Source organism: Megalops cyprinoides, chromosome 6 (assembly GCF_013368585.1).
Source record: "Megalops cyprinoides isolate fMegCyp1 chromosome 6, fMegCyp1.pri, whole genome shotgun sequence".
Classification (NCBI taxonomy): Eukaryota; Metazoa; Chordata; class Actinopteri; order Elopiformes; family Megalopidae; genus Megalops; species Megalops cyprinoides.
Window position 1 is genome coordinate 41109771 of NC_050588.1, and position 19349 is coordinate 41129119.

The 19349-nt window shown below is 47.2% G+C and overlaps 1 protein-coding gene across 1 annotated transcript in view; it reads right to left on the reverse strand.

Moving 5' to 3' along the window:
• LOC118778764 (protein kinase C and casein kinase substrate in neurons protein 1-like) overlaps window positions 1–19349 on the reverse strand; it is a 43467-nt gene that overhangs the window by 22547 nt on the left and 1571 nt on the right. The window contains exon 2 of the mRNA XM_036530466.1: window positions 7467–7535. The gene's annotated coding sequence lies outside the window, so the exon portion shown is untranslated. The remainder of the gene's footprint in view (window positions 1–7466; window positions 7536–19349) is intronic.

Consider the following 19349-nt stretch of genomic DNA (forward strand, 5'->3'; position numbering starts at 1 on the left):
CTCTCTCTCTCACTCCTCTATCAGAACAGAGCTCTCCTCTCTCTCTCTCTCTCTCTCTCCATCAGAACAGAGCTCTCCCCTCTCTCTCTCTCTCTCCATCAGAACAGAGCTCTCCTCTCTCTCTCTCACTCCTCTATCAGAACAGAGCTCTCCTCTCTCTCTCTCACTCCTCTATCAGAACAGAGCTCTCCTCTGTCTCTCTCTCACTCCTCCATCAGAACAGAGCTCTCCTCTCTCTCTCTCACTCCTCTATCAGAACAGAGCTCTCCTCTCTCTCTCTCACTCCTCTATCAGAACAGAGCTCTCCCCTCTCTCTCTCTCTCTCCATCAGAACAGAGCTCTCCTCTCTCTCTCTCTCTCTCTCTCACCCCTCCATCAGAACAGAGCTCTCCTCTCTCTCTCTCTCCCCCCCTCCACATTGGTGTAAACGCCTATCTGCCCCTCTCTATCACACCGTCCAGCTCTCCATCCAACACCAGCACCACTGCTGTCCGAGACGCTGTTTCTGCCGCTGTCATGGGTCTGCCTTGGCAGTGTGTGTGTGTGTGTGTGTTTCTCAATGACCAAGGGATAATTCTGTAATATTCTACTTGAATGGTTAGTACACCAGTAGAAGAGAATGAGAGTGGCTGAAACACAAAGGGGGTTAGGGGGGTGGGGGCATTGGGATTAAACAGACACTGAAATACAGAGGGGCCATGACTGCATGCTGATTGGTCAGGCAGAAACAGTGAGAGCAAATGAATGAATGCTGATTGGCCAAAACTAGCCAGCAGACAGGAGTGGGGAGTAACTCACCCCCTCCTCTATGTATTGGCTTTGGCTGGATGGGGGTGCAGCCCTCCCTCGCGAGTAAGACAGAGATGCAGGTGAAAAAGGGAGTTCCAGCCGCCAGCACCGCAGGTCATGTGACCCTGGGAGAGAGGGGGCAGAGCTGCAGAGATACAGCCACAGGGCATCTCGTATTACCTCTAACAGGCGATAAGAGCAGCCACAGGGGGAGGCTGGGCTGCAAAACCAGCCAGGGGCAACCAGAATGGGGAGAGGAGACAGACAAAGATGAGAGGAAGGGAAGAGGGACCAATAGGAACTGCAGGCTCCTCGCCATTAGTACCACCCCCAGACTCCCCACTGCTCATTATCACACCACATTAATCATATCAATATCAACAGCACAGCATCTGGGCCGGAGCATGGTCTCTCTGCTGCTGGGGTTTATCACACAGCCCCACTCCTCTCCCGCGAGCGGCCTCACCGAGTGGAACAGCATCGTCGTGCTGATACACAGCAATGCGAGACGCTGCACTGAAAAACACGTCTGCAGTTCGCTGCGGAGGTCAGACTCCAACCCCAGCTCTGCAGCCTCGCAGGCTGATGCTTTTCTGAACGGATATGGCGTCGGTGACGGTCAGGTGTCCCTCTGTCATCAGATGGACAGACTCACACTGCTGACAGTTCATGCTTTTCCCACACCACACTCTGTGCTTATGGAGCTTTGGGGATATCCCTCATATTTTCCATTACAAAAATCTAAAACCATTTCCAAATCACACAAGTCAAGAAAGGGTTAACTGGGTTGGCTTAAATATTAAAAAATTAAAATTTGTGAAATAAACATCAATTGTTAAAGGTCACAGTGATGTTAATATTGAGATAGTGCTTTGGTGTTCTCTGTTTTGTGAGGGTTAAAATACAAATGAGTAGAGGAGGATATACTGTAGAGAGAGCAGAAAAGGCCGCGTCTGCATGGACACCCAGGCGGAGACGTGCTGGTGACCCAGCTCTGAAAAATCACATTATGCTGTTAAATCATGAATCACACAGGAGGAGGATCATGGCATTGAATTTATGATGGACATATTCCATAAATCCACAAACTGCAGAGTGTCCCACACTTCAACACCTCCATAAACCATACAGTCATGCAGCCCAGCAGCCAGCCTCACCCAGTCTTAACTGGGGATTCTCCATTCTATTGTCAGATTGATTCCATTCCTAAACAATTGTTCACTCACACACTTTACAATCATACATATTTATTCAGTACATATAAAAGATCTGTGAGTTCATCACATTACTGACACTATATATGCAAATATTCAAGCTTCTGTCTCATGGATATGACTGCAGATTCTCAACAGGCTCACAGAGAAAGAAACCTTTGGTGATGAGTCTTCACTGTTGCACACCACAGGTAGGGATGTGAATAATAATTATAATAATAAAAAACTTTAATCCCATCATGGCAATGTATCCCATAAAGGTGCTCCATTTCAAAGATTCACACTAATGTTGTGGTATCTGTGAAGCTAACTGCCTAACACTGTTGAATGCGCTTTTTTAAGTTGCTCTGGATGAAAGCGTCTGCCAAATGAATAAAAATAAAAATTATATTTAAAAATAAACAATATAACAATACAGTATATGGCTCCCAAGGTCAAACATCTGAATAAGCAAAGCTTGTATTTTCTGTAAGCAGTGAATGAAAGTGCAGCTGGTTCTGTGTGAGGAATGAGTCACTGCTGAGAGCTGCATTCAGGGAGATGCATACTCTCTGTTTCACTCAGGATTCTTTGGCTCTGCTTCAGAAATACTCATGAGAATGAATATAACCATAGATATTATTCCTTTTTATTTGTTTTCAAAAAGCAATTGAACGCTGAACCTATTAACCAGTTAGTGATCTCAAGGCTGAATTGTCTGAACTGTAATATTCGGACTCACACTTGCCTGTATATCTAGTCTAGAATGTAGAATAATTTTCCAGTTTTTTTCCCAGTTAGTCCTGGGTTTGTAATGCGTGAGTAATTACATACATTGTAATGCTCGCATGTAATGTAATGTTTCCTGTTTTTTCAGTTCCCTCTACAAAATGCAATATGCTGCATGTTAAGTGCTTTGTTACAATTCTGACTATAAATACACACTCTAATAAATAAAATATAGATGGTTGGTTGATTGACTGATTGCAATGCATTTTGCATGCATTGAGCAGGTGTTAACCATGGGAGAACACATTTGGAAGAAGAATTTTGTGATTGAAGCCAATAATTAATGCCAAAAGTTAATCTGTTTGATGAGAACTACTACATACTATGCACACAATGCCACTCCAAACAGCCAATTTAAAGCATTGTGCAGTCAACTTCATATACAGAGTGAATTAATTCCACTAAACAGTGTGTCAATTCCACACTACGCAATTTGCACAACTCTAATTTCATTCTAAGTCCACAGGTTGAACTTTTTAAATGAAATTCCAATTCAGTCTAAATTCAAATTCCATTCCAATTCCACTGCTTGAAGATTCTTGAATTTTAAACTGATGATAAATTCTCTGCTTCATGAGTGATATTGCTCATTGCAGTGTGAGCCTGCAGACAGACAGACCAGCAGATGAGGGGGGAGACAGGTGAGCAGATGACCAGGTGAGAGAGTAGACAGGTGATATGGGCATGCAGGAGGGGGGACAGGCAGGGCAGGCTGTCGAGACGAGCAGGTGAGGCTGCAGGTGCAGGTGCTGCTGGCAGTTATGGAGTGAGAGAGTAAAATGCAGTAAAATGCGCACTGTAGCTGCTATCCCACCAGCAGCACTGCAGCAGTGTCATCTGCACGTCACTACGGCAACGTGGTAACACTGGGAAAATGACCTCCACACCTGCACAGCGCCTCCACACCTGCACAGCGCCACTGAGCACCCGCTCTCTGCCACACAGCTAACACATCACCTTACCCAGGTGACCCTGTAACACTGTGAGAGTGCTACCTCCCTGCCCTCACACAGCCAGTCCACCCAACTGCTCCTAACAGCCACAACAGGGAAAAATGACACTCAGATTCACAATGATAAATATAAAATGGTTGTCTACGTCAGCAACATTTTACTGCGGCCATGGAATCTGATTTTACCTTCTCTATTACAGTGTCATCACCACAACACATCACTCTCCTGTGAGTGAGTCTCCTCTGAGTGAATCTCCTGTGAGCGAGTCTCCTCTGACAGAGTCTCCTCTGAGTAAATCTCCTGTGAGCGAGTCTCCTCTGAGTGAATCTCCTGTGAGCGAGTCTCCTCTGACAGAGTCTCCTCTGAGTGAATCTCCTCTCCCAGTGAAGGGGAGAGATGCTCAGCAGAGAGATGCACCTTTAGGACCCGTGAGCCGCAGGAAGTCCCGTGAGCAGACGTGTGAGGGGTGTTTGCACACGTCGGAGGCGGCGTGTGACCTTGACTGACTGAACGCCTGTCACCCCCTCTGGCTCAGAGACGAGCTGACAGCTTCACCAAGGATACAGCCACAGGTGGAGCTCCTGCTCCTCCCACCGGGGAGAATGCTGTCACACCTGTCTGCTCTTTTAAACACGTCGCCGAAAAGAGGCATCAGCAGGCAACACAATATCACCTGAGAGACGGGATCTTACAGGCCTGCCAGCTGAGCACACACCACTGGAAAGGTGTGAAAACAGAAGGCCGTTTAAAAAAGAAAAAAGGAGGGAAGAGGAGGGTGAAGTCTCTTGCAACATTTAATAGCGTACAGTTCTCCTTTGGAAAGAGAAGATATCAAAGCTGGGCTTAGATGTGCCATGTATAGGCTGCTCCTTGGCAAGGGAAATCTTGATATATTGCTACAGAAATATATTACATGTAAGTAAAATTAATGATTCCATTATTTTCATGAAGAACATGAAGAAATATTCACACCCCACTTCTAGGCTGCATCAATCCCCCATGACCTGCTGCCCACTACAGCTCTTGATCTCCCTGTGCTCTCTCTCCCTCCCTCTCCCTCTCTCTCCCTCTCTCTCTCCCTCCCTCTCCCTCTCTCTCTCTCTCTCTCTCTCTCCCTCCCTCTCTCTCTCTCTCCCTCTCCCTCTCCCTCTCTCTCTCTCTCTCTCTCTCTCTCCCTCCCTCTCCCTCCCTCTCTCCCTCTCTTTCCTCTCTCCCTCTCCCTCTCTCTCTCTCTCTCTCTCTCCCTCTCTCTTTCCTCTCTCTCTCCCAGATGCATCTACTCCTCTTGTCAGACTGATGCGTTTCTGTTGCCAGACGGCTGGCCACTATAAATAGGGCATTCATGTGACCACGCCTGGCCAAAATCAGCCTCTCTGGTCAATGCCTTCAGGCCTGCTGAGTGCACTGCCGTGATCACCTGATCATTTCATTATTTGCGTAATGTGCCAAACTCAGGACCCTGTACTCCGTCTGAGAGAGGAGGCGGAGCTCGGAGCTGCTGCAGGGCTGAAGCAGGTATGTTTCACAGCGCGTTTCAGTCGGCCAGGTGAGCAGTTAAGGGAAGGTACAGGTGTGACAGACACAGCCTCTGCCTGTGTCCTCTCTGCTTCCCCTGGACTCACACACACACCCTGCTGGCTGGGGGCACTGAGGGGGCTGCTGCTGGTTACTGCAGAGTCATAGATTACAAAGCAAACGGGCAGGATGTTGGAAGTTGGTAGATATGAGCAGCTCCTCTCTCTTTCCCTCTAAGCCTGGATCCACAGGTAGCCAGTGAGGGAGAGAGGGGGACTGCAGCGGGTCTCATCTTCACCTCAGCCCCATCCAGATGTGCCAAAGCTCTGCACACCCCCAAACCGGCACGAGTACATCACCACTGAATGTGTAACCCTGTTGCGCTATGCAGCCCTCTTTTGGAAAAGTCATGTGGATTTACTAGGCACCCTCATCCCCTGATAATCACAGAACATCCCCAGACCAGCCTCCTCTGACCATGACTCTCAGCTTTACTCTCACTGTTAGACAAAAACACCCACACAACCCATATCATTACGGCAAATACACAATATACATACATAAACATAAAACTGTCTCACACCTCACACGTATACTAAATGCACCTCACACTGACAGCAGAGGTTAGAGACCCAGAAGCTCATAGGCTCGATGGTTTCTGACAGTGCGCAGGGGTGTCTGACAGTGTGCAGGGGTGTCTGACGGCGTGCAGGGTGTCTGACGGCGTGCAGGGTGTCTGACGGCGTGCAGGGTGTCTGACTGTGCAGGGGTGTCTGACGGCGTGCAGGGTGTCTGACGGCGTGCAGGGGTGTCTGACGGCGTGCAGGGTGTCTGACTGTGCAGGGGTGTCTGACGGCGTGCAGGGGTATCTGACGGTGTGCAGGGGTGTCTGACGGTGCGCAGGGGTGTCTGACAGTGTGCAGGGTGTCTGACAGTGTGCAGGGGTGTCTGGCGGTGTGCAGGGTGTCTGACGGCGTGCAGGGGTGTCTGACGGTGTGCAGGGTGTCTGACGGCGTGCAGGGGTGTCTGATGGTGTGCAGGGGGGTCTGACGGTGTGCAGGGTCTCTGTCTCACTGCGCTTCCTCCATTTACAGAACAGTCCCAAAACGGAACGTGTGACACACAGCACATAAGGGCCCTGAGGAGTCTGCCAGTTGACTTTAAGGAAGATTCCAGAAGAATGACTGAACCACGCACACACACACACACACACACACACACACACACAGGCTCAGGTTGACACAGCAGTCGTTATATAACAGTAAGCCCGAGGGGGGAGGGGGGAAGCTCTTGGTGAGGCTCCGCCCCTCCTGTGTTAGCTGCCTGCTGCTGCCTGCCTGCTAACGCAGACCCTTCACAGGCCTGCAGAGTGAGAATCACGCAGCACTGAGACCTCAGAGGATGGAATAACACAATGGAGCCAGCTTTCACTCCTTTATTTCCCAACAGCCCTTCATTATGCTACTGCTCAGTGTGTGTGTGCTTGTACATGTGTGTGTATGCTTGTGTGTGTGCGCGCGCGTGTGTGTGTGTGTGTGTGTGTGTGTGTGTGTGAGAGGGTCTCAGTAAGACCTAGGAGCTGGTATCACTCTGCCAGAGAGAGGGTCTCGCATGTTTGGATTTCCTTCTCTTGCAGAAAAGGCTGCTTCCTTCCCTCAGGGCCACTGCAGCTCATTAGCAGAAGTGCAGAGTATCCTGTGAGACACTGAGAAAACGTCCTATGCTAACAATAACCAGGCAGATGGATGAAGGCCAGAGAGAGGGAGAGTTATGAGGATGTTTCATGTCTCCAGGAAAGTAACAGAGAACAGGGCATCTCTGGTAGAAATTCCTTCACTCTCAGAGGTGGGAGATTCATTGTGGCTGGAATAGCAGACTGTTTATGCCAGGAAAGGCTGTGTGTAGAGGAGCTGGAGTAAGTTATTCCCTTTCCTCTATCTCTATTCATGTGTGTGTGTGTGTGTGTGTGTGTGTGTGTACATATACATGTATGTTCTGGGACCTGTATATTTCTGATTTAGTTTAATTGACCTAAAAATGGTATCTGTGAGGCTCCTGAGTGGCTCAGTGATTAAGACACTCTGCTTGAGCTGAACTCTACAGCCTGGGTGTGATGATGTAAGCTAACAGTGTGATTGGTCAGCCAGTGTGGGGCTGCCCATCATGTGTGACCTCTGACCTGTCAGTGATTCCCCTTCCACAGCAGGACCCCAGCACCAGGCCTCACCTTCTCCACCTGGAGAGTCCGGCTTCCACGCACCCCCGCTGTGCTCCTGCAGAACCCTGAAGAGATCACCTGGGAGAAGAACAAGAGGTTTGATTTTTTGGGGCTGAAATTCAATGATCTTTAAATCATAGGGAACCCATCCTACTCTCTGACTCAGCGACTTTAGACAGATCGATCTCTTATTCACCCTTAATGCACGAAAAACACAGGCAGTAAAAGTCAAAAAACATGACATATTAGCCAATGAAATACACAATACAACAACAGCAAAATGTATCGAACGGCATATAGCACAGTGGTTAAGGAGCAGGACTTGTAACTGAATGGTTGCTGGTTTGATTCCCTGCTGGGACACTGCTGCTGTATCCTTGGGCAAGGTACTTAATCCACAACTGCCTCAGCAAAATATCAAGATGTACAAATGGATAACATTGTAGAAAAAAGTGTAACCCATGTAAGTCATTCTTGATAAGAGCATCTGCTAACTGCCAATAATGTAGTGTAATAAATGAATAAAGACAGAGTCGAGAGTAACAGCATATATGGTAATATGGAATGTAAGATATGTTGCAGTCAATGGCTGTTTGTATTATTGCTATCAAAATATAAAAGAGAGAAATATACAAGGAAGAACATTAACAGTATTGATCCAGTTATAATACCAACTGCTTGGTTTCCTCAAGATCCACTGTAACGTGCGGATAGCTGTGACTATCCGCTGAAGACAGACTCATGACGGCTCCCAGGCTCACTCAAACACCTTGTTTTGCATCATATGACCTGCTCCTTGAAGGCAGTTGAGCTACTTTATCTCGAGTTATCTTTGGATTTGTCACCATTCCGTCAAAGACCCACACACACACCTACATGTGCACACACACACACACACACACACACACACACTGTCTGCTTGTACGTGACCACTGTGAAACAGAGTCTATATAAGCAACAGGCAGCACCTACATGACAGTGATCGTAGCTCAGAGGCTTGAGTGAGTCTGAGCTGAGATGTCTGTAACATGCTGGGCTCATTTGTTGGAAAGCATGCTGGGACTGGAATCTAATCAGGGCTAACAATGTCTAATCAGGTGTAATGACAGCACAAAGCCCACGGCACACAGCTCAGCTCAGAATGGGTGTTAGCACATTAGCATGTTAGCACATCCTGCTCCTTTCAAACCCAGAGTGAGTCGTTGAATCAGCACACATCAGTGGCTCTCTGACCTACAGGAAGCACAGCTCTAGGTTCTGGGTAATCTATTGCCTCACTTCCATTTACATATGCACAGGTGCAATTCAATGTGGCCATTCAACACCTACACAACATGTGGCAGCAGGAATGCTTATGGACAACACAGACACAGCCAGGTGCAACACCACACAGCTTCTATTGTGTGGTTCCCCCAAAAAGAAGAGATCTTTTAGCGATAACATGTCAGTGCCTCTTCAAGGCGATCCTCCCCATCACCTGATCGGCAGGTTAGTGTTTCCTCAGCAATGAGGTGTGCCATAAAGCGTTTGCAGTATGAACGCCAGCCGCGGCTGATACAGTAGGCTGTTAGGAAGCACTAGCTGGTCCTTGCATGGTCAAGGCAGGAGGTGCTCGTTCTGCCGGACATCGGCGTTTCACCTACATCGCTCCCCAGTGGTGGAACGAACTCCCTGTCTCGCTACGGACAGCTTCTTCACCCCATTCCTTCAGACGGGGCCTGAAGACACACCTCTTCAGACTCTACCTGGACTGACCCAGCACACAATTGCTGCCCCCCGCCCCCCCCCCGCCCCCCGCCCATCAGTGCTGTCGTAAATTGCTGTGCTTTTTAAATTGTGCTTTTAAATTTGTCTCTTGTTGCCGCCTTTACCCTGACGCTCATTGCGCCGTTTGAAGTTGTCGAAGTCCGCCGTTTGAAAGTGTATCGTATTAGCTGCCCTATAGGCTGTAATTGTACAAATCTAATAGTACTATGTCCTCAAGCAGACGCTGCTCTCAGCTGAGAACTGCCTCATTGTGGAACTGTACACATCCTGTCCCCGTACTGTCGCTATACTTGCTGTATGCACTTTTGTAAGTCGCTTTGGATAAAAGCGTCTGCTAAATAAATAAATGTAAATGTAAATGTAGCTGTGAAGTGGCCCCTTCTCCAGGTGGTGAGCACAGTTTCCCGTCTGTGAGTGGCCGGTGTGTGGTAGCCCAGCGTGGAATGGCTTTGTGCTCATGTTCCCTTCCTGGAATCAGGCGCTGGGAGCAGGGGGGCTTGCTGGCTACACAGCCACTGAGCTCGTGAAAGATTTAGGCTGTAGATGGATTCACTGGGATCTGCGTAACATCCACTCCCCGTCTGATTGCTCTGGGATCTGCGTGACATCCACTCCCCCTCTGATTGCTCTGGGATCTGCGTGACATCCACTCCCCCTCTGATTGCTCTGGGATCTGCGTGACATCCACTCCCCGTCTGATTGCTCTGGGATCTGCGTGACATCCACTCCCCGTCTGATTGCTCTGGGATCTGCGTGACATCCACTCCCCGTCTGATTGCTCTAGACTCTGAGCTCTGAGCAAAACTGCTGAATCAGATCTTCTCTCACCTTTGACACCTGAAGCCATTTTTCTCTGAAAAATTATAACTAGCATATCTAACAATGACCACTCAACATTTTCTAAAAGGGAAAAAAAACATTAATTCTGCTGGACTCAGTGCCAGGGGCTTGGTGTGACAGACCCAGCTGTGCTGGTCTCTTACCAAGGATTCAAACCTGCACCCCTCTGAGTACCTCTCCACACAAACACACTCCCAAACCTGCACCCCTCTGAGTCCCTCTCCACACAAACACACTCCCAAACCTGCACCTGAGTCCCTCTCCACACAAACACACTCCCAAACCTGCACCCCTCTGAGTCCCTCTCCACACAGCTGGGGGAAACACACTCTCATCAGTGTGGCAGAATGCACATCTCCCCTGGATCCAGCTTTACAGAGCCTGTCTTTTGTTCTCCATCTAGATAAGACATTTTCACCGGCTGGTGCCTGCCTCCGCTGTAAGAGCAGGGCTTTCCCTGAGATGGATGGGGGAATAATAAGCCCAATTTGGAAGGGCTGTTGAATGAGGAAACAAATAAAAAATGAATCCAATACAGCAGAAACAAATGCGAGATCAATGATAAGCCCAAACAGCAGATCAGCTGTCAGCTCAGGAGGGTGATGAAATATTTGCTCCATTAAACCCCGGATTGTGAGACAGAGCCTGAAATGAAGGCATTTCCTAAGAGCCAGGAATGGATAGGTGGGGGGGAGGGGGGAAAGGGTTTAGGTGACACATTGCTTGCAGAATGGTATCTATATCATACACTGAAATAGTGTTTTTAAATGAATGAGAGCGTAATGGCAAAATGATAGCAACATTAACATGGCTCAAGTCTTAGTTTTCAGTCTGGTTGCCATGTGTTAACACCCACTGCAAAGGTAAACTGCTGACAACTGAACACATTCCTGAATTCTTTTCTTTTTTCACTTATGATCGTCCTTTTTATTCCAATGTAAGTCTGGGTTCTTCTCTTCGGGTTAATGATCATTTAGAAACTATACATTTATAACATCCTATCATCTCAAGACAATGTCTTAGGGGAAGAAATTGGAGGCTTGCAAATTTCTCTCTGCAAGGTTAAATTTGTCCTTACAGCACAAATATGAGAGCCGGGGTGGGGGTGTATTTTAGGGGAGAGTGTTTTTTGGGGATAGTCCACTCGTGCTGGGGTGAAGGTGTATTTTGGGTGAGAGTGTATTTCGGGGATGGTCCATTCGCTGCTCCCGATACACAGACCCATCAGAGACTTCATCTGCATTCATCAGCTCCAGCCTCAGACCTGAAAATCATCCATTCTAACATTCCCTTACAAAACCAACAACTGCGGCTCCTTATCATTAAACCCACTCACATCCCTCGCCCCTAATGAGGCACTCATTAGGTCTCCCCTATATAGGCAGCAGTTTAGTAAAAAATGACCTGGGCTCACGCATTAAACAATAATTAGGGCATCACAAATGTGCTCTGTTGCTGACACCCTTTCCTGAAATGAGTGCAGCTCTCTCTCTATCTCTCTTTCTGTCTCTATCTTTCTCTGCCTCTCTCCCTCTCTGTCTCTCTCTCTCTGCCTCTCTCCCTCTCTCTCTCTCTCTCTCTCTCTCTGTCTCTCCCTCTCTCTCTCTATCTATCTCTCTCTGTCTCTCTCTCTCTCTCTCTTTCTCTGTCTCTCTCTCTCTCTGTCTCTGTCTCTCTCTCTCTCTTTCTCTGTCTCTCTCTCTATCTCTCTGTCTCTCTCTGTCTCTCTCTCTGTCTCTGTCTGTCTCTGTCTGTCTCTCTCTGGCTCTGAAGGGAGAACTTCCATGGCTTTCCACACAACTGACCAATCAGATCATCCTACTAGCCAGCGCTGAGCTCCAACACTGCAGACACACACACACAAACACACAGTCTCAAAATCACACTGCCTGGACACAGCTCCTGTAATGAGGACATCACACCCATCTCTCCTTACAGAGCTGTGAGACTGAACTATGTGCTGAGAAAGAGTCAGACACAGAAAGAGAGAGAGGGGGAGAGAGACAGAGAGACAGAGAGACATAGAGAAGGAAAGATGGAGCATCAGAGAAAGAAAAGGGGAAACAGAATGAGAAAGAGGGAGAGCCAGAGAGGGAGAGGGAGAAAGATGGAGAGAGGGAAAGAGAGAGGAAGAGACTGTGAGAATGAAAAAGAAATAAAGAGTGTGAAATAGGGAAAGAGAACAAAATGAATATTTGCCAACCAGTAAAATCAGGAGGAAAAAGAGTTAGCAAGGGATCCAGCCAGGAACAGCTTTAGAGGAAATGTTATTGTAGAAATCAAAAGATTCCATGGTTTATGACACCAAGCATATGTAACCTGGATGTACATCAAAGGCGTTGCCTGGCCTTAGCCCCGAATAATTCTCCACTTTGAGAGCTTTGTCACTAAGTAACTGAACATCAGTAAAAGAAGACGGCAGTGTTGTAATTTTGTATTTTCAGTGAATGAAGTGTTGTATTTTATCTTCAATGAATGGAGGCAAGACCAATCAGAGAGGGTTTACAGGAAAATATGTGGAAATACTCATGTTCTATTGGCTGACAGGTCTCTGTCAATTCTTCAATTGATGGGGTTACTATGCCAAATGCTAGCTCACACAGTCAGTCAGTGTGAGGAAAAATGGATATACACAGATTTTTTTCCAGTAAAGGGGTTGAAGCTGAAGCACAAACATCCTCTCATGCTGAGCCAGGAAAACAAGGTGAGTAAATGTCTATGTGAGTTCCAAGTTACGTGAACATGATATGAGCAGAGCGTAAGTTTTATACAGCTAACGTACTTTGCATTGCACTGTATCCAGCTAAACCGTTGATAACCGCAATGATAGCTTAGTTGTCCCTCTCCTTGGCTAAGGACACCAAACTAGCCTAGTCTCGTGTTAGATAGCCAAAAAGTTTATATTTTATCGGTCTGGTAGTCCTACAAACAGTGATAACACCTGACGCAAATTTTATGACCAATCCAACTTTTTTTTTTCTGATCATGTCATACAAAACTTTAGGCTACTAGCTGAGCTGATAAAGTTGGCTCACTCATGAGAGATGTCAAATTAAACTAGGAAATAAACATTGAATCTAAATGATTTAGATGTGTCACACACACATATCACTGTAGGTCAGTGTCAGGTGTCAGTGATAGTGGTCATGAACGATCATGAATGTATCGGGAGCCTTCAGAGAGTGGATGAACAATCGCCTGTCAGAAATTGCCTCACCGGGTTTGCACTTTATCTACAATGGAACGTGTAGCCCTGACATGCAAGAAAAAAATGCATGGAAACAGTCTATTTAGGAAGTACGTTTTTAAATGTTTTTTGATGGAGAAGAATCTGGGCTCAGCCCCTGATGGTCAACAGTCCAGCCAACGCCCCCCTACAATCTGCAATAACTGAAATGAATACTGTTTATCTGTCTGAAATAATGACTGACTTTGGGGAACAGGCTAAGCACAGCGGGCCCTGTTCTTTACTCAGTAACAAATTTCTGTTTTATTCTTCAGTCCCTGCACACTGAGTCCCTGCTGTACACACCAGGCTTCAGGCGTTTCACAGAAGCTTTCCACAGTCAGAAACATCTCACTTCTGACTTTCCCTCCCCCTGCAGCACCATCTCTCAGCTCATTCACTCTACAGCCTCACTGGACTCTCACACGGGTACTCAGACTCACAGACACATGCAGGGACTCAGAGTCACAGACACACACAGGGACTCAGAGTCACAGACACACACAGGGACTCAGAGTCACAGACACATGCAGGTACTCAGACTCACAGACACACACAGGGACTCAGACTCACAGACACACACAGGGACTCAGAGTCACAGACACACACAGGGACTCAGAGTCACAGACACATGCAGGTACTCAGACTCACAGACACACACAGGGACTCAGAGTCACAGACACATGCAGGTACTCAGACTCACAGACACATGCAGGGACTCAGAGTCACAGACACATGCAGGTACTCAGACTCACAGACACACACAGGGACTCAGACTCACAGACACACAGGTACTCAGACTCTCTCACACACACACAGACTCAGAGTCACAGACAAACACAGGGACTCAGAGTGACAGAAACACGCAGGTACACAGACACAGACTCAGAGACACTCAGAGCCCTGGGCCTACAGGCCACAGACAATCGTGGGCAGGTAAGGCTTCAGTTGGAGCCCCAGGGGGCATTCTGAGTGTCAGACCCTGCGTATTTGTTATTATTCATTATTTAGCAGCTTTTGCTCATCCACATGCATAGACATTTTGGCTATGTTATTCCTTGCCCTGGATTAAAATGTATGACAAATAAATATGTGCGATAACTAAGGAGCTACACAGGCAAAGCATTCTGACAGTGAGAGACCAGGAGGCGGTGCATGTCTGATCCCTCATCCAGGCAGCAGTTGAACTAACATAATCAAGTAACTGATTGATTTAATTACATAATTAAGAGCTCATAATGTTAGCCACGTATTGCCTTTGCAGCCACATAATGGCAGCATAACAGAGATGCTGTCAGGGTTGAATTACCCATTCACGTTCTGCATACTGTTTCAACACTGAGTGCATCACTGCTACAAACATGATGCATTCTCTCTTTTCCTTTATTTCTGAAGAAAGCATTTGCATTTTGCATTTTATCTATATGACATAACTACTATCACAAGAATCATAGCTTATTTCAGATCTGATAAAATCATTCAATAAAACAAAACCATTTTGCTATACACCTCGACCCCTATAACATAACTCTGCTTCCTTTTCTGTGTTTCAATCACCTTTTCGCTACAAATACTTGAAATAAAGCAGAAGACACCTGGAGGCATCTCGGTCAGGGCGGTGCCCTGCTGCCCAATCACACGCCAAGTATAACCAAGGCAGAATGTTTTTGTGACATCAGCAACCACAAACCAATGACATACAAGCCCCGGGTGCTCTTGACCTCCAGGAAGTGGATGGATTCTGCCATTAAGCATTTAGTCAGTATCAGCAGCAGTTTTTGCACTAAATGGAATAGGTTCAGGATTAGGTAAGCTGATCCTAGATCAGTTATTACAGGCAGAAGATACACAGAGCCATTAGCATCCTGCCATCCTGTGAATACATCAGAGCAGCTGGCCCTCAGTGGATCAATATGAGACGGCTGTTGAGCAAAAGGAGGGCTGGGCTTTGGGGAAACCTCTCTATTCATTAGCAGTGACTGACAGCTCTTTAAAGAGCACCATCTCTGTAACAGCCAAGCAGCAACCAGGGAATGAGAGGGTGGCACACGCAGGCCAGCAGCCTGGAAGCTCCCCTCCGAGCCATGGCACACACACACACACACTCACACACACACACACGTACGCACACACTCACGCACACTCACACACTCACACACACACTCACACACACACACCCATTCGCACACACACACGTACGCACACACTCACGCACACACACATGCTCAAGCACACCCACAAACTCACACATGCACCCGCACACACTCACACATACACACACACACACACACACCCATTCGCACACACACACGTACGCACACACTCACGCACACACACATGCTCAAGCACACTCACAAACTCACACATGCACCCGCACACACTCACACATACACACACACACACACACTCATACACACACACACACACACACACACACACACACACACTCACACACACACACACACACACCCATTCGCACACACACGCACAAACACACACACACACACACACACACACACACACTCACACACACACACACACACCCATTCGCACACACACACGTACGCACACACTCACGCACACACACATGCTCAAGCACACCCACAAACTCACACATGCACCCGCACACACTCACACACACACACCCATTCGCACACACACACGTACGCACACACTCACGCACACACACATGCTCAAGCACACCCACAAACTCACACATGCACCCGCACACACTCACACATACACACACACACACACACTCATACACACACACACACACACACACTCACACACACACACACACACCCATTCGCACACACACACAAACACACACACTCACGCACACTCACACACAAACACCCAGACACACTATCACACACACACACACAAACACCTATACACACTCACACACAAACACCCCCACACACTCACACGCACACTCACACACACACTCACACACTCTGACACACTCTCACTCACACACACTCACACACCCACACACACTCAAACACAAACACTCACACGCACACCCACACACGCTCACACACAAACACCCACACACACTATCACACACACTCACACGCACACTCACACACAAACACCCACACACACTATCACACACACACACACAAACACCTATACACACTCACACACAAACACCCACACACACTATCACACACACTCACACGCACACTCACACACACACCCACACACACTATCACACACTCACACACAAACATCTACACACACACACTCACTCTGCTTCTCCTTAAGCTTCCCCTGCAATCACTGACTGCCACTCCCACACCCAGACCAAAGATGTTATATTCTACCAGAGATGCAGCACACCATCCTTACTTTACACTGACTGCCACTCCCACACCCAAACCAAAGATGTTATATTTTACCAGAGATGCAGCACACCATCCTTACTTTACACTGACTGTTTACTCAGTACTGAAGCGGAAGAAAGGCTCAGGGCCTGCTGATGCAGGCCTGCAGTACTCATTAGCAGTGGGACTCTTACCTGCTTGCTTATGACTCAAATCACCATCCATCTGAGCAGGACTTATGCCACTGCCATTTATTGAGATGAAAATAGATGTACAGGAAGGCTATGGATGAATATTCACAGAAATACAGACATCGAGCAAAGAGTAGAACATCTCTGCAGTAGCAAAAAGGAGAGCAGATGAGGTCAACTTGCCAGCTGGCCAGACTGCAGAACAGGTCAGCACACAAAAAGCCCAAGTTACTGACAAGTAGAAATCATGTCAGTGTACAAATATCTGTGTGCATTTAAAGTGTTTTGACTTGCGCCCCTTCCTCTCTCCTGACAGCTGTCGCAGGTGAGGGTGCTGTGTGCAGCCTGATGATAATGCACAGTCACAGTTCTGTGTGACTGGCAGGAGTCTGGCCTTGCTGGTAACACTGATCAAGCTTACAGCAGTTCACAGTATCTGCTGCATATTTGTTTGCCTGGGGAGTTCGTGTATGTATCCATTTTATATACAACAAATATTGTGCAACAGTTCTTTGTTTTCAAGCCAATTAATCGGTGGGCAACCAATTCCAAGAAGACTTGATGCATTATAAGGCCTGTTTTCCAGCAACACTGGTTTCTGATGGGAGTTTGAGGGGCTGGAAAGTAGCATGTTGTTTGGAGGTGAAACAGCCAGTGTGAACACCAGCATGCTGCAGCAGAGACCAGGGTCTCCTCTCCAGCATTACAGCTGAATTAGCCCCCCACACCTTTAACCCCCCACGCTGTCACCAGGTGACCTCAGTCACGGAGTCGTCAAGTTCAGGACCCTGGACAGCACTGCAGGCAGCCTTCAGCTGAACTCAGACTAAACCCTTCACAAGCTGAACAATACAAAAGAACTGACACCATCTGGTCCAAACTCATTCATCACTGGGTTGCTTTAGGGTCATCACCTTCCCTAATGCATTCTGCTAATCAATGTTTCAGCCTGCCTTTACATTAATGTGTTCATCTAACAGGCACTTTCATCCAGAACGACTTCACTGCATGGCAAGGTCACGAAGTAAAGGCAGGAGTCAGAGGGCACTCTGAAAGCGAGTGTCTGCTCTCAAGCCACTGTTTCAGAGTAAGACAGACTGGTGCTGACCACCATCCTCAAAGCTGGCACAACAGAAACACCCACGAGCTAGACAAGAGATTCAACATTTTTAGGAAAAGTTAAAAGAACAGTACCAACTACAAAGTTCAGGTTTGCAGTAGCTTGTTTACCTTGTGTAAATATTGTATTTTATTGTGCTGATTAATTCTCCTCCTCTGTAGGTGACCTCTATGACCCTGTTCTGCATTGTTCTGTTACCCTTTCCTTCTTTTCTTGCCCCTGTAAGTTAATCACACAAGCACATTCCCAAATTGGAGCAGCCCCCCAGGGACCCTAACATGGCTTTTATAAAAATTGTCTTTTTTGAACTTGTGAAGCATGGCTGGCCAGCTTGCACACAAACGCACACAAACACACACACACGCACACACACAGGAACACAAGCTGTTCCTTACTGGTTTCCTAGCTTCCCTCCGTTAGACAGGCCGACCTCTCGCTCATGTGCAGTGTTCTGTGAGCCACAGCAGGATGAATTCGCCTCACTGACACTTAGCTCTGTTATCACAGAAACCACCGCGATGTTCTTCAGAGAGGACGAAAATACATTGCGTCCAGATTACAAAACTGTATCAATAAAGCATGATGTGATTAAATCAACACGATAATAAAATAATCGCTGCTTAATTCATTTGGGAATTTTCATCCTCAAAATATACTGGATCGTTTTTCAAATCCCGTCTGAATGAAGTCTACATAAACACGTCAAATCGTATTTGTTGAAGCGCGTTCCAACGCCAAATACTGAAACAATGAGCGGACTTCATGTTGCTTATTAAAATAAGACATAAATGATTATTTTAAACGACATGATGATATGATGGTAATCACTCATTGGAAGGTAACGCTGATACCTCCCATGCAATGAATACAATCACGAATACAACGATCGCGCTTTTACTTTGATATTTTACTACTACTAGAATTGCTTGGGAATAATTTAGAAGGTTGTGGAAATGAAACACGAATCTGCAATATGATATTGCATCATTTATACCTCAAATATGAACGTTAGCCATTGCTATGTCATTACCACTGCATACGGAGCGCACTGGTCTATCCGTGAAACATGTATATTTCAGACATAGCATGTATGTTATAGTGAGACAGCTGGTAATATTTTTATTCGGTCGGGCCTGAAAATCTGCCTCACTCCATTCACTCTGTAAAACACCACGAATGATGTAGAAAATAAGCGACCAATACTGCCTGCATGAAGCGTGAGTCCGGAGCCTCCTTCTCCTGCAAACAGCGATGGTGATCGTATACCCTTAATACGCCGATGATTCGACGCTCAGCACAGCCTCCGGTGCTGATGGGACCGCCGCTCACCCCCGCGGGAGGACGGCTTGTTTGCTTCATCAGGGTCTCGGTGTGGAGCGGTTCCGACCCCACACGCTGCTGGCGGACCGAACCGCG